Below are 17,116 nucleotides of genomic sequence, written 5' to 3' on the forward strand. Positions count from 1 at the left end.
TGGCACAGGAGAATTGGTTTTCTCTTAGCTCTATAATCACGGCTTGCGCTTAAGCATGCTTTGCATTATTCTGAATCATGGGAAGAACTGGAAAAATCAAGACCACAATACATAAAGAGGATCAATATAAGCCTGTTCTGTGCCTCTGTACTCTCTGACATTTGGAGGGTACCATACAAGTATTTCAACAACAAAACCACAACTAAATATCATATAACTAAACCATAGTTAACACCAGCACTTTTTAAAACACTTTATTGTTCCCTGTGTCACTTCATCTTTATAATAACTGCAATAATTCTAGGTATTCCCTCCATCCTGCAGGCAAGGAAATTGAATTTGAAGAAAGTTAAGTAACTTGATCAGAGTTTCATGGTTAATGAATAGGGACAAGAACCCCGAACCTTGATTCTCCACTGCTGTGACATATTGTACAGTAGCATATGCACAAATGAACCTCCTTTGGGGATAAAGTCCCAAGTGTTGAAAGGACAGGTCAGTATAGGGGGTAGATGGGTTCTCCCAATTTCTTCTTCTCCTTTGTAAAGTCTGCACATTGTTGCAATAAATAGCCTCCATGCAGTAACTTAAAAGACAGCAAATATTTATTTGTAACACTTGAGCATTTTTTCTGGGACCTTTCCCATTAACATTCAGAATCACTGCCTATGCAGGTTATACATTCCCTATACAGACCAGAGTTCCTCAAATCCAGTCCCACTTGCCGCCTTCAGGGGTTCTCTATGGTGGCGTGGGTGAGTCACCATCACCACCACAGGTGTTTTTATACTGTTCTGCTTTGCTCTGTGACAAAACTGTCAAAATTGTTCTGAAACGCAATGGTAAAGAGAATCTGGCCATGGACATTTGCCCCCTTTTCTAAGCTGCTTTCAGGATTGATTAAGAAATGCTTTCTCTTGTAAGTTTTGATGGGAAGTAGGGCAGTTCAGATTTCTACAATACTATGGGTCAGTTGTGTTTCCAATGTCCTTAACAAATTTGGATACATCTGGAGTGACAAGTAAGACCCAAGAGATCTCAGATAAAGTCTGCAGGGTTTAGGGGAAGCCATGTACTTTGGGAAAGTTATTCGATTCTTTTTTAAAACTAGCTCTAACTTCTGTAACTAAACACAATACCTGCTCTTGGGTTAACTGGTGATCACATATCTCCAGCAATTCATGGTAATCAGAGTTTAAACTCCACACTAGCTGCCAAGCCAAGGAAACTGTGAACCATTCCACCATTATGTAAAACTGACACATGATGTACTTGGCTTAGGCAAGTCTGGAAATCATGATTTTCTCCCAGGAGCAGAAAGCTTCCAAGCAAAAGCAAGCTAATCTTCCCACAAAGTCAAATCTCTTCTGTCCTTACCTATAAACTAGTTCCTAGAGAAGCTGATTCAAAAGAAATTTTGTATTCTGATTCATACAAGGTGGTCTAGGTTCAGTTTTTCAGAAGTAGATGCTGAGATGGGATTTGGAATGCAAAACATTTACGAGGAATGAGAAAGAAAGTGAAGAAGAGAAGCAGTGAGCAAAGGAAGAAGAGAAGTGGCAGTAGAGGCCAGCAAAGCTTGGCCAGCCCTGAGGGCAAACGAGAGCATTTTCTTCAGTGTTGTCCTGTTTAGGACTGAATTGGCCAGGCCTTTCCACTTCCACCTCAGCAGTCATTGAGCATCGGCTGCCCAGGAAGAGCCCAGGAAAGGACAAGATGGCTCTTGTAGAAGAAGCAGACCCTGACAGAAGTTACAACTGGAACCTGCATGGTTGTCGATGTCCGCTCCCGGCCGGCAGGAAGGACACACGACATAGTCTGGTAGTGGACAACCTTTTCTTTTTATTTTCCTTCTCCGTACAGCCTGCCCTGGGTTCTCCCAGCTGAAGCCTCCTTTGGTCCGCTCTCCGCGGCTCCTCTTGTGCTTCAGTCTGCCCCGAAGCCTCTATCGGTCCGCTCTCTGCGGCTCCTTCTGGGCTTCTACTTCCGGGCTTCTACCTGGCTTCTACTTCCTCCCAGGGGTGGCACCGGTATATATACGGATACAGTGTCCAATCATGTTAAAGTAAGCAAGGCAAGCTGATTGGCTAACATCATCAGTTGCTAGGCAGACTATATTGTTGAGCGGGTTGTTTACGCGGTAAGCAGGAAACTAGCATATTCGATGGGAGGGGTAATCTACCTCAGGCCTCACTCTTTACTACAGGCCTCACGTCCGCCAAGTGAGGCGACCGGGCTCGGGGCTGCGGCTCCCAACATCTCCCCCTTTTTTATTTTATTTTTTTTTTATAAATGTGCGCATCGTAGCCCTTCCTGGACTGGGTGCAGAGGCTTATGCCCTATGCGTAGGCCCACCGTAGGTCCTTGGCTTAGACCCTGGTCGGCCGTCCCATGGTCTGTCAAGGCCCTGAGGCCCTCGTCCTTTTTCTAGGGCCAGGCACAAACTGGACGGAACCTGGATGCACACAAGCTTGCATTCATTTCCTCTCCGTAAAGAAATCCCCTCGGAGAGAAATTTAGACCTGGGCAGCATCTAACAGTCCAGCGGCTTACGTGCAGGATGGGGTAGGGCCTGGCTTAGGTCGAGTCGTGCTGGGGAGGCACGCTCTTACCCGTCATTGACTCATCTACCCTGCTGTGTATTGTCACCTTATGGAGGAGAATGAAGGATGCCCGCCATATCTAGACTCGGTCGTGGGCCAATCGAGCAAGCCATGCATATGCCTGAGGATCTTTTTGTCCATTTCGGGCTACCGCTATTTTTATTCATCTTGTTGGTTGGTCTGTGATGGATCTCCAGTAGGGCAGGTCTGATCTTTAGTCGAGGGCTTTGTTGCCCGTGTCAGTCTCTCCGGTATCCACAGTGGTTCTCGTCCCGGTTCCTGTGGGAAAACACAAACCGCGCCTCGGTTCCAGCTGACCACTGGATCCGGGCCCATCCATTGTCCTGTCAGGACATTTTTTCACTTCACCCACCCTTTATGGTTGGGGGAAGGGTTGCAGTGCTCCACAGCTGGGGAGCGATTATCATTATTTAAATTTAAAAAATTGTGTGTGAATAGTGCCATGGATAATCGTGCCTTTGGGGCCAGGCCTTGGCCTACTCCCCCTTTTTGTTTTTGTAAAATTTCTTTGAGGCTTCTATGAGCCCTCTTAATGATTTTTTGACCTTGGGGATTGTATGGGATACCATGTTTTAATTGAACCTCCATCATTTTGCAGAACTCATTGAAAGCTTTGCCTATATAGGCTGGTCCATTATCAGTTTTTAATATTTTTGGTTTGCCCCATGCGGCCCAAGCCGCCAGGCAATGATTGATCACATTAGACACTTTTTTACCTGTTTCTGCTGTTGCAAATATGACGCGAGAACAGGTGTCTGTGGAAACATGAACATATTTAAGAGTCCCAAACTCCTGTATATGTGTGATGTCCATCTGCCAAACATCACCAGGGATCAAACCTCGAGGGTTTACTCCCATCGGTATGGCAGGTTTGTATGTGGCACAGGAGTCACATAGTCGCACGATATCTCGTGCATCTGCTCTAGAAACATGGAAATGGTTTGCTAGTGTCCTGGCATTAACATGAAATTTATCATGGAAGGCACGGGCTCGCTCGATTGGTGTTAGTAAGGTAAAAATCCATAACGGGCGAGTGGCAGTGTCAGCAGCCGCATTCCCCTGTGCCATAGGCCCTGGCAGGGATGTATGTGCTCTTATGTGGGTGGTGAAGACCTTATGGTGTCTGTTTTGAAGCAATGTCTGGATAGACAGGAACAGTCCAGCCACTGTGGAAGTGGATCTAATTAAACCGGCAGTCTCAAGCACTTGCATAGCATTGACCACATACCTAGAATCGGAGACAATGTTAATGTGTCCTAATCTAAGTTGTGTACTGACTATTTTTGACAAGGCTAATAGCTTCTCCTTAGGCAGGGGCCACTGAGGTACCCAAACCGGATCATTTGATCTCCAGGTGATTTTGATCGAAGTGGGTAGGAGAGCTTCTTCAGCGGCCCCTAAGAAAAACCCAATCCTTGCCTACCTTTTTTGTTTTCTACTGGTATTGGGGATGTCCGACCCTGTAGGGCATTGCCCAAGCCTTTGTCGGGGGTATATCCCTGGTTCCTGAGTATATCCTTAGCCTGGGGGGAGCAGTTTGACGTAAGCGTGACATCCATCTGAGTGAGGATGTCCCTTCCCCATAGAGACATTGGCAACTGCAACACAAACGGTTGGAAATGGCCCTGATGACCCTCCTCATCGCACCAGAGCAGGGTTGAAGCACTAACCTGAGGAGCTGACATCATCCCCAGGCCCTGCAGCGTGTTATCTGCAGTGTTGGTGGGCCAGTTGGAAGGCCAATCCTTTTTGGAGATAATGGAACGGTCAGCTCCTGTGTCTAGGAGCCCTGTTATATTCTTGTCATTGACCTTAAGTGAGAGCATGGGCCTTTTATCAAGTGTCATATGGAGTCCCTCAAAGACTTCCCCTGAGGAACCGAAACCTTGACTTTCTCTAATTTTCTGCTTTGAGGGAAATCTCTTGTGGAGACTGGGGAGCAGCAAGAGCTGCGCTATCTTGTCTCCTTTATTAATTACCATAGTACCCACAAGAGATTGAACCATAATTTTAATATGTCCTGTGTAGTCTGAGTCTATGACCCCCGGGACTACTGTGAGACCCCGAAGGGCCGTGGAGGATCTCCCGATCACCAGACCCACGGAATTTTCGGGTAACGGTCCCTTAAAGGTGGTTTCAACCACTTGAACACCCATATCAGGCACTAATATAAGTCCTGAGGCGACACTGAGGTCCACACCTGCTGACCCAGGGGTGGCCCTTGTTGAAGGCTGCCACCCTGAGCTGTCTTGTCTCTGGGGCGGGGGCCCGCCTTCGAAGGGGGCCCCCTCTGGCCGTTTTTTGGCTCTCTAGCATCTTGTCCACAAATACGGTTGCCCTGAGCATCAAAGACCGACCTACACTCCTCAGCTTTGTGTGATCCCTTCTTGCATCGCCCACAAACATATGGTTCTTCATTCCTAGGACGAGGCCTAGCATCTGCATTGTTTGGGCAGTGACGTTTAATGTGTCCTGGCTCTCCGCAGGCAAAACACCCTTTAGCCTTACATTCCCCTTCTAACCCGCGAGGTCCCCTCTGCTGTACAGCCGCGGCCAGGAGAGCAGCCACTCCCGAGTTGGAGAGCGGCCCCCCTATCTCTCTGTATATCCTAATCTAGGCATTGAGGTCCTTGTTCTTATGAGGAGCTATCGCTGCCTTGCATTCCTTTGTACATTGCTCAAAAATCAGCTGTCTTACCAGCGGTTGAGCCACTCCCGGATCAGAAAATATCTTATCGGCAGCATCTTGCATTCGGGCCACAAAGTCAACAAATGGCTCTGTGGTACCCTGAATTATTTTTGAAAGACACAAGGAGGCTGTTCCAGCACCACTTACTTGCTTCCAGGCGCGGAGTCCTATGGCATTGATTTGCTCATAGACAGCGCCGGGGAACTGGGTCTGGTCATCAGCGTGCCGACCTTCTCCCATAAGCATTTTCTTGTTCCACCCCCGGTTTCCTCGATTGGCGTTTTTCTCAGCTTGCTCGGCAGAGAACTCTGCATACCAGGCTCGCCAATCCAGGTAACTGCCCGAGGGCAGACAGGCCTTTGCCAGCTGAATCTAGTCCGCGGGGGTGAGGGGCCCAGAAGACAGATTCTCCAGCATGGCAATGGTGTAAGGCGCAGTCGGCCCAAAGGTTGTAACTGCATTTTTAAGTTCTCTAATCTGCTTTATCTCAAAAGGCTCCCATACATTGCGTCCCTGGCCCATAGCTACTTGTACAGGAAATATCCCGTAGGGGCCACTATCTATCCCAGGTGGATGTACCTCATGAGACAAGCGTCCCCCCTGCCAAAGCCGCCTGTAAAAATACCGACCTGCCGGCGGCGGAGCATAAGACAGCGGCCGTGATTGGGCGGAAAATGGGGGCCCGTGCATCACTTCCTGTTCTGGCGAAGAGGAAGGGAGCTCCCGGGCGGCCGCCCCGCGGCGAGGGATCGCCTCCGGAAACGGCCCCCAAGGTGGGGCGGAAGGCTTCGCCTCCCTCTCGCGCCGGGGCGCACTCAGGAGCTCTCTACTCCTCCGCAGACCAGGTTGAGCAGAGCGCAATTCGCGGGGCAACGCTGGAAAAGAACCCTGCGACTCCTTATTGAGCGACTTAGGCTCCTGACAGCTGGTCTCTTTGGCCTCCTTGCCATTCAACTTTCCCTCGTCCTCGGAGTCAGACGACTCCGAGGCTAGAGCCCCGTCCTCCTCCTTAGCATCCTTGTTCCCCTTGACGGACCCCTCTCGGGAGCTCCCTGACTGGGCCTGCTCAGATACCCTGCGTACTTTTGTAAGCTCTTGAGAGCTTTCTCCACAACCACCCTCGCTCTTAGTGCCGCTACCTAGCATGTTTCCCATTTTTTAATATGTTACTCACCGCGTGAGGCCCAAGGAATCCGCCACTTACGCGTGAGCCTGAGGGGAGTCTAAAAGCCCTGTAGGTGCGCGCCACCCAGAGCCCAGGCTTATCCCCAACTCACCTGTCTCGCAGCTCTGTACTGGAGCGTTGTCCACTTCCACGTCGCGGGGGTGATCAGTCCCCGTACGGGCCACCAAATGTCGATGTCCGCTCCCGGCCGGCAGGAAGGACACACGACATAGTCTGGTAGTGGACAACCTTTTCTTTTTATTTTCCTTCTCCGTACAGCCTGCCCTGGGTTCTCCCAGCTGAAGCCTCCTTTGGTCCGCTCTCCGCGGCTCCTCTTGTGCTTCAGTCTGCCCCGAAGCCTCTATCGGTCCGCTCTCTGCGGCTCCTTCTGGGCTTCTACTTCCGGGCTTCTACCTGGCTTCTACTTCCTCCCAGGGGTGGCACCGGTATATATACGGATACAGTGTCCAATCATGTTAAAGTAAGCAAGGCAAGCTGATTGGCTAACATCATCAGTTGCTAGGCAGACTATATTGTTGAGCGGGTTGTTTACGCGGTAAGCAGGAAACTAGCATATTCGATGGGAGGGGTAATCTACCTCAGGCCTCACTCTTTACTACAGGCCTCACGTCCGCCAAGTGAGGCGACCGGGCTCGGGGCTGCGGCTCCCAACACATGGTAACAAATGAGCCAACTCATCCTTGATTAAAAGATGAAATGAATCTCACTCCTATTGAGGCAGATCTTGGCATGGTATTTCTGATTGCTTACTTTTCCTTGAAAGAAATATGGTCTTTGCATTCTAAGATGATAAAATTAGAAAATAGGAGTCAAGGAAGTTTAGCTGAGCATGGAGAGCTCTTTACCATGACCTAAAGTAGGAGACCCTTGTCTCCAAGGTGAGCACCACTCAGGTCTCCGTGGTGAAAAGAAGTTTAATAATCAGGAAAACAAGAGGACTCTCCTTGGGAGTACTGGTCAACGTTTCTCCATAGGCACTGTTAGGCCTGCTCAACAGCTCAAAACCAAAGTGGATCTCAATCAAGTCTACAGCCTATGCTGTAGCTAAAGCCTGACCTAGTTCCTTTCACTGAGAAATGATCAGTCACTTAGCAGCAGAAACACATGCTGAGCGACCCTCCGGATCCTTCTCCCTCTATGGAGTAATAGCTCAGACCAGTCAACCATTTAGCTGAGGCTCAAGTACACCGAATCCTTTACATCACGGACAAAATGGCAACAAATATTTCTTATCTGGTAATGATTCTGCTTTCTCTGCTCATTATACTCATAGCATCCGGGAATCTCAAAGAACTGCTAGCTTTTATTAGGCAGCCACCTGATGGTAGGCTTATATTAAAAAAATAATAATAATAATAAAACTTGGTGTCAGCTTGTTTTTGTTTTTTGTTTTTTTGTTTTTCCTGCCCACGGCTCTTTGTTACAGTTAATTGTAGTCTCATGTTGCTGGGATCTCTTGTTGGCAACTTGGAAAAATTTTACCAAATGTGCAGATTCTGACTTCCATCAACTGCAAGAACAACTGCAAAGCATTCTGTGGAAAACTTGCTTAGAATCTAGCACCTTCAGTACTTCAGAGTTGCTTTTGATCTTCTTATTCCTGAGATTAAAAAAAAAAAAAAAAAAAAAAAAAAACCTGAAAGAAAATACACCACATAATGAACAGAGAGCAGGTGAGGAGTACATTCATTGTTAGATAGTGAGAGTTTTCCTTGACAAGTGGAATTTCTCCATCTTTTACATTTGATGAATGGCACACACATGTAACCTAAGAATCAGATCACTCTGGCTGTCCTTTCTCAGTATTACAACCAAAAACTTTCAAGCAAGCCTTAGAGACCCAGCACCTCAAGTCTGTGGGCTAGAGAAATGCAGGGGAAGAGGACACGTTGGGGAGAGGAGCAAAAGGAGGCCACAGGGTGGCGCTGACCTGCTCTTGCCAAACAGCAGAGCCTGGGAGCCCCGGCTTAGCTGTAAGTTTTTCATGTGTAAAGGCTTCACCCCTCCTTTAATGCTGGCAACAGATAGGAGGGACAGTTATGCGTTCAAGCAGCAGACTTTGCTCCCAGATTTGCTTTCCCTTCAGAAAAGATAAAAAGGCATATATGGGAAGCAATATATGCATGTGTGCAAGGTACCCATTTCAGATTTGGGTTAAAAAAAAAAAAATCAACAGATATCACTGTGCTCTCATCAGTGTAGGTGGAAAAGTGCTCTAGTTAGGAAATGTCCCAGGCTTCATTCACATGTAAATGTCCTAGATTGCTGTCCATATAAGAGAAATAGACAAATAAAGGAGGAAAAGTCCCCCACGTGGCTGAAAGTTGATTTCCTACTATCCATTTTAAGATATGCTTATTGAGGTGGTTTCCAATGCATTACTTGGCAGAGTTATTCCATCTGCACAGGCTCCATGCTGGCAAACTGCATTTTAGAGTCATCAAGGGTCCCATGATGCTCTCCATCAGCTGAATAAATTAGTCATCATCCCTAAGGTTTTATCATTGAATTGATGGATGTTTTTTCTCACACTTTAGTATTCTTGGAGTCATTAGAGACCCCGAGGAATAGTGTAGGGTTCCAGGGGCCCCTTAAATTGATATTCACTGTGTAAAGATCTTCCTGGACTTTAGTTAGCTTGTCAGGTTTGGAGGAATCTCAAGTGGACAAATTGGTTGAAAACCCTCCTAGAGATCCAAGATTAATAGGGAGGGTGGCCTTTTATTCTGTGTGCACTGCTGTAGGCTGGACTCTAAAGAACACTCACAAGAAACTGAGGTTCACTCTCCGAGAAAGTGACAAAACAACTCCCACGTAATTTTACAGAACAAAACAGTCTGGCTGGCACATGGGGAGCATGTGAAATGCTATTGCATGCTGTCATGGATCCATCCAGAACCCTTGAACCCTTTTATCCACTTACGATGTGTATAGCCTCCAGCTTGCCTGCCTTTCCTTTTTAATGGCTTCCATCTGCAACTGTCTGCAGAGGCCTGGCCTTGGACTACTGGACCAGCTGTGCCTCAGGCACAGAGAATCGGAAGTACCTGGCAGTTGGCACTGCCAACACTTCCCTCTGGGAGAAGTTAGCAGCCCAGGACTGATCAGTCTGAGAGTTCAGCTCCTTGCTACGGAGACAGACCTCGAGCCGCAGTGTCTGCTCCGTGGTGCCCAACAGGAACAACCTGGCCCTGAACCCACTTTCATATTCCATTCTGACTCCTCAATTTTACACCAGTTATTCTTAAGAACATAACTTAAAGAGTCACTTGCTCAGGAATGTTTGCATTAGAACTTGCTCCTGGACAGTCTTATCTAATATACTACAGGGAGAAGTCTGGAACTTTCTCTGGAAGCTGAAGGGGGATGCGACTGGATTTGGGAGTGAATGGGGAGAAAGGTGCTGTTCCTAAGAAGTCAGCAGGAACAGCATGAGGCCAGGAGGGCACTGGTCTCGGGCACTGTGTGGTGCAACAGGGAGCGTGATGACATGGGCCACAGTGAAGAGAAGCAGTACTGTGGGAAAGCGTCCTCCTCAGTGCCTCCTGACACATCCTGCAATTCAAAAACAAAGTATTACTTCTTAAAACCCATAATTCCATCTACTTTTTCCTTCCCAGGAAACCTGGAAGACAAAAATCTTAAGTGCACACCCCATGTGGTAAATTTGTGCAAAACTGATCCCAAGAGGAGACCCAGATGAGAGCATCCCTGGGGCTCCATGTGGCCTCCGTAGAAGATATCCCTCCTGCCAAAGTATGTAGCCAGATTAGAGCTCTAGATAGCTATACTCACACACACACTTGAGAGTGAGTGATGCAAAGCAATTAACACACCTTAATGTTTAAAATCATGCATTGTTTAATTTGTAGCCTGGCAAACAGAGCCCGTCATCACATGCTGCATTTCCGACCATTGCTTCCTCTTTGACCTCCATGCACATAACCATGGAGTCCTCCAGGATGCTCCTCATCACTGCTGCAAAACACCGCCCTACCTCACACCCCCTGCTCCTCCTTGCAACGCCTGCCATCCCTTCTCTGCCTGACCCCCTTCTGCTCTTTGTCACTCCCTGCTCAACTCTCATGTTCTCCAGTACCTTATTCTATGTTTTCAGGCCGTCTGTTATTTCCGTCTCTGTTTTCTGTTAACAATTGTATTGCACCTTCAGTAAACCACTTGTGCTCTTACCTTTAAATGCAAACAGGTCCAGAGAATTGTACCCAAAAAACATATTTATGTCATCATTCTTCTCCCAATTGAAGAGCCTGGCACACTCCTAGATCTCCACAAATATCTGTGGGCTTGAAAATGAATGGAATCCATCTGGTAGAGCCAAATTACAAAAGCTTCTGGATGGTAAACTAAATTAAAGTGCAGCCTGAAAATGTAGCAAAATGCTCAAATTTATTTGACTAAAGGATTGAGACGGCAGGCGCAAACTCTCAAGAGAGCAGGAATCCATCACTCTCTAATCACAAGCCTCCAGTCTCCAGCGAGATCCCACAGTGATCTATAGGGTTTCCTCCAGCGGTAACAGGGGTTGGGTCATGAGGTGGCCCACAGGGTTCCCATCAGCCTCAGCGTCAGTTGTCTCACACACTGTCTTCGTTGACAAATTTGAGCAGAGCCTTTGGTGAAATGAAGAAGAAGGCATCGAGTGAAGAACAGGGCTAAAGTGCAGACACTAGGTGTGATAAATCACATTACTCAGGCTTTCTTTGATAATTAGTTCTCATTTATTGGGGGGTCATCCAAGATGCACCACTCCAAATGTGCTCACCTGTGACTATTCCGTAGGTGACTGAGAGAACAGGAATTCTGTATCAGATGGAGGCAGGAGATGCGGAGGTGGTAACACATGTGGTGTGGTTGGATGGGGAGCAAAGTGACTGCCTCCCCTGATCTACAGGCTATGCCATTGCTGGAAGCAATGACTGACCCACTTCTGGACCCTCTAGCTCCATGTCTTCCTGTAATATCATGGGCTTTCTGATCCTGGCTTGGCTGTTAGAATAGCCTGAATCACTCACTGGTTTCCAACCCCCGTTCTGCTTTTCACTACATGGACTTAGCCAAGAGCTTCCAGCCAGCACCTCTGCTGATGGCTCCCTCTGCGGCTAACTTTGGTGATGATTAGGAATCTGTGACTGCTCTCTGTCAAATATACAAAGGGTGATCAAGAAATAGAATGAATATATAAACTTTTAACAAAAAGTTTATTGCAGTAAAGTATGCATTGCCATTAATTGCCCTCAAAATATTCCTCTTGCTCCAGACAAACTTATCCCATCATTCTTGCCACTCTCTGGAGCAGTGCTGGAGGTCCTCTTTCCAGAGTGTTTTTATGGGGTGTGATAAAAAATGCAGTGAGTGCTGCTACTGAGTGCATCCGACAGAAAGGCAGCCTGAAATCATGACAGTGTGTTCCCATCCACCTTCCCACCAGGTCTGGCTCCACTCCAAAGTCAAAATGACCAAGGGAGAAAAAGGTTCTGAGTCTATTCAGAGCATCAAGGCAGCCATGACAGTGAACTGAAGACAAGAAAGAGAATTTCCAGAACTAAGTAAGAAAGGAGGATATTTAGAGAAGAATTAATGATAAAGTGTCTTTCCTTGTAACAAAGCTTTTAAAAAATGTAAGCATATTATATTTTTATCAGATCATGTATTTTATTTCAGAAGACAACACTGTTAATGTATGGGGTCTCATATCCACTATTTTTAATTCTGATGATCTACAGTGGATAATTCTATAAAACATACATCAGAATTGTAAAACGTTAGCAAATCTCTCAATCTAAACCACATTCCAGGAAGCCATCAGGTTGCTAGCTTTCCTCTGCCCCCCTTACTCCACAAATCCACTACCCATCAGTGCTCCTCCCTTCCTGGTTTCTCTGTGGTACTTCTCATTTCTTACCTGTATGTTTTCATCCTCCAAACATGCATTCCCAAGCCTTCAATTAATAAAGCCTTTACATTTGTAAAAGGTCCTCTAGGCACCAGGATCCAGACAGGACTGATGAACAGCACTTTTGGAGGGTACTGTTATCCAGTCATACAAAGACAGATGGAAGATAGGGATTGTATACACTTTCTGCGAAATTAATGAGTAACTTGTCAGGAGGCTCAGAGAGCTGAGGTCAAGAAGCCTCGATGGTGTTTTCCATCTGTTTTGCTCATTTTTTTTGCAAACTTTCTCCATACATCCCCTTTATTTTTACATTTCCACCTAGAAATACTTTCATAGCATGGATGACAGGATGCCTCAAACTGAAACCAACCTTTAGCCAAGTTGCTCTTCTGATCAACTCACATTTATAATACCCCCATTATCCTCAGTCATACATGCTTTAAGCTGAGATGATCTGTGGTTCGTCTCTGTTCTTTATTCCTGTGACCAGGCTGTTGCTGATTAGTTCTTTCTGTATGTCCCTCAGGGAGTATTCCTTTCCATTGTCACTGTGGCACGCTATTTGAAACACACAACACCCTCAGCCTGAGAACTATCAGCCCTACTGATTCTGCCTTTTGATTCTTTCTACACATTATTGTTAGATGAAATCTTCAAACACACACACACACACACACACACACACACACACACACACACACACACACAGACCACTCTCCTGGTGTCATTCCTCTGTTTAGAAATCACCAGTGGTTCCATTTGCCTCATTACCAAATCAGTAGAAACAGTGAGTGTCATCAATTTCCAGTGATGGATTCCTTTGCAGGAATGAGAGTGACCCAAGTGTGGCCCATGTGCAAGCATCCTGAGGTGTCAGTTCTTTGCACTCACATCATGGACAGGGGCTGGGTCAAATAAGACTGAAGTGCAAGGGAGAGAACAGGAGAAAAGAGAGGAAAATAAAAGCAGGCAGGGTAGAGGGAGAGAGGGAAGAGAGGATACATAGTTTATGAGCTTAGCTCATCTAAGCTTATCATACAGCTGTTTCCTTCCAGATTGCCTCATTTTCTTCAATATCCAGATTCCTCTTTTTGTAGTAAGCCCAATTTTTAATAAAAAGCAAGTTTTGTTCTAAGTAAAAAAATAAATAAAAGTAAAATTCATGAAACTAAAGAAAAAGCACATGCTTTGATTTTCTCATGTTCCTGACAGATATTAAACCAAGGTAGCTTTCTCAACAACAATATTCCAATATAGCATAGAGGAGAAACACTTCTGTCCAAAAGTCAAAACGTCCTATATATTTGAACCCTATGTGTCACATGTGATGCTCAACATTTTTCTCTCATCTTTTAAGATGTTATTCTGCCACTTTTGCTTGTGTATTGATTAGTGTGTCAGAGAGAACACTGAGACTGAAAAATGATAGGTAAGGGACTTTATGAGGGAGGACGTGGAGAAGAGAAGACTTTAAAGCCAGAAAGCACTTTCTCAATTATCTGGACTTTAAAGTAAATGCAGAGCTGTGTTTGATAGAATGAAATTAACAATCAAAATATTCTTCAGCCAAAAATACTTTTATCTGAAAGGAAAAAAAAAGAAATAATAGCACACCTAATTTTAATATGGGGCTTGGTATTTATTTGTTACCCTGTAAAAAAATAAACCCATTGGGAAGTAGACCCTAATATGATGGAGTTGAGTTAAAGTCTTTTAATTAAATGTAAAGATTTTCTTACCCTTGGGAAAGGACATAATTAGCTGTTTTCTAATGCATTTAACCTAAAGATGCTTGAATCAGCAGATAATTGAATGCATTAAAAGAAGTAGCAAATTGTAATTATGAGACCTAGTGTTGGAGTAGGGGAAAAAGAAGTTACTCATTTATTTATTCAGGAAAGCTCATGTAAATGTGGAAGTTGGGGAAGAAGCCATTACCAACGGTTTCAGGGTTGTGATCACGCATCCTAACGCAGAAGCTCTTGGGGGAAGAGTTGGGAGGATCTGGACGTGAGTCGTTTTCTGATCCCCAGGAAAGATCTCATTCTGCAGATCAAATAAATTACCACTAAAAACAGCATGGCACACTCACAGCCCCCAGACGGTATGGGCTGGACTGATGCCTGCGCTGCAGGTTAACACTGATGCAGGAGCCTTGGTATTTGCCAGGATGCTTCTGAGAGTGCACGTATCCAAATCCACATAGGGACAAGCTGTTCCCCAATGAAGATCTACAGAGCAAGTACTTGGTCAAGCAAGTACTGGTGCTTATGCAAGTTTGATGAAGATATTATGCTTTTTTAAAAAAGGAAACAAGTTTCACAGACTCCAACCTTGTTCTATTATGATGTTACTTAAATATTTATGTATGTGAGGTCTATGAATTTAAACATACATTCTTATGCTCATCAGCATTTTTTTCTATTTCAAAAACAAAGTAATACACAAAATAAATGCAAACGGTAAGCCAATAAAATCCCAATCAATAGAACTGTGGTGGAAGCTGGAATTTTGTTCAAAATGTGTCTCCACTGAACCCCAGACGCAATATGGGCTACTAAGGCAAAGGTCTGCAGCGTTCGTTTTGGCGAATCTAGGATGTGACCTGCGATAATTCGGTTCTCTACCACTCTTCTTTAATTTTTATTTTTAAAAGCAAGACAAAAAAAAAAAAAAAAAAAAAGGAGAGAAGTGATACAGAATTTCAAAAAATAGTAGGAAATCAATATTGTTAATATATTGCACATTGTTATCTTAGAAGTAGTTGTTCGGGTTATAAGCTTTAGGCATGAAAATAATGATCAAACAATGAAAGCACAAACTGTTCTTTTAGATGAACTAACAGATTATTAGTGTAGTTATCTATCATGTGTATACATACATACACATATACATACACCAATATACATATAATCTTTTCCTTTCTTCCTTTTCTCCTTTCCCCTATCCCAGCTGTTTTTTCCTTTTGAGCATTTTCTTTCCCTTTCATCATCACAGTATCTATTGCACATTTTAGATTTTAGTATTATTTCAGTTTTCTTTACACTAGGGAGACAACATAATATTTACAAATGTGAGTTTGATTTGTCACGTATGAGTATGGTCTCAAGTTGCCTTCACTTGCCTATAAAAGCCTCGAGATAACCCTTCTTTCTCTGTCTGAACAAATGTAAAACTGGACCTGGCTCCTACATATTGCTTTGACCTGAATAAAACTATAGTAAATGTAAACTCAGATACTGAGTACACTAGCTAAGTTATTATATTATTCTGCTTTCTTTGAATATATGGAAAATTCCATTTCATTCCTTATTCATGCATGCATTCACTCAAGAGATAGTGCTTGCAGTGTATTTGCAAATGTTTATAATGAAATATGAGGCAGAAGATGATGATGATAGTGGTGAAGAACATTTTTTAAAATCTTAAAACCGAATGATCAGTAATGAATCATGTATTTTAGAAGCTACAGCTTTAGGCTGCAATACAGTCACTAGAAAAGTACATGAATAAAGTTAAGGAAATTTTAAAGTAGCAAAGCACATTTCATTGATATGGGAAACAAGACCCAAATTAAGAATAATGTATGTAGCCAACTTCCACCAAAAAAAGTACCACTTGAGAACCTAGGGTTAGCGAGATAGTTTTTTAGTACACTGTCTGTATCAAAAAATGAATGATCACAATACTATATGATAAATACTTTAATTACCAATACTCTACAGGAAAAAAAGCACAAAGAAGACAAAGTAACTTTCCCAAGGCCACCCAACTTTAAAGTTAGGGACTGAAGACTGAAACAGAGGGAATCTGACATTAGAACTTGTTTTCCAACCTCCACTCTGTAACTTCTCTTTAGCGACTAAGAAGGCAGCCACTAGGTGATGCTTCTACTAGAAAGTGCTCTGGGTATGAAGCAAAAGATACTGAAGGCTGTGGAGATCCCTGGTGGTTTGGAAGGGAAGAAAACAGCGGGTATTTTCCAAGATGGTTTTGGCCTCCTGGAAACACAGGCCAGAACTATGATAGCCATGTCACACATGGAAGAAAGAATGCACATTCCAATCCACTTTATTTAATTTAATTAGTTGATTAGCTAGTTGTCTTATTTAGTTTCATGTAAATCAATGTCATCTTGGACAAATTATCCTCTCGGTATTTGTCCACTTCTCTTAACTTGTGGCACTGTTAATTGAATAATATGAAAACTTCTCAAGGGAAACATAAATATTTGTCTTCTTTGAGCCCTTGCAGCATTTTATTTAAAATAACAGCAAGGAATTGTCTTTCATGCCATTAGAAAGTGGCCTAAGAGGGGAGGTGGTGGTTCCCTTAACCATGGCTGAAGCTGATTTTGAGGAAATATGCGAGGCCAGGGTCTGGGCAGGTTCTGCAGGTTTCTCCTATAGCAGCCCTGAGATAAAACACACACAGTGCTTGATCTGGACATACACTGTATAATCCCACAGTTCACATATCACCATGATCTCCACAGCTAAATGTTTAAAAGTCAAAACTGATGTGATCAGTCAAGTTGTATTTTTTGATAACTTATATATTCCCCAGGTCTCAGCTTCACAAAGTTTGATCAAATTTTTGTAGCTAGTTAATATATCTATTTAATCTATTCAATCTATCACAAGTAAGGTTCTTTGGTAAAAGAAATACCTAGATTATGATGAAAGGTAAAACAATTACAA

General features: G+C 44.3%; 1 long non-coding RNA gene across 1 annotated transcript; it reads right to left on the bottom strand.

Moving 5' to 3' along the window:
• Positions 1-1,822: 1,822 nt before the first annotated feature.
• LOC134475975 (uncharacterized) lies at positions 1,823-7,333 on the bottom strand. Its single transcript, XR_010047339.1, has 2 exons — positions 6,591-7,333; positions 1,823-2,882 (listed from the first exon to the last, which is right to left on the bottom strand). It is a non-coding gene; the product is annotated as an uncharacterized LOC134475975 (long non-coding RNA).
• Between the last annotated feature and the right edge of the window lie 9,783 nt (positions 7,334-17,116).

Source organism: Cavia porcellus, unplaced genomic scaffold (assembly GCF_034190915.1).
Source record: "Cavia porcellus strain 051 isolate PalLab524CR breed Dunkin Hartley unplaced genomic scaffold, mCavPor4.1 scaffold_1, whole genome shotgun sequence".
Lineage (NCBI taxonomy): Eukaryota > Metazoa > Chordata > Mammalia > Rodentia > Caviidae > Cavia > Cavia porcellus.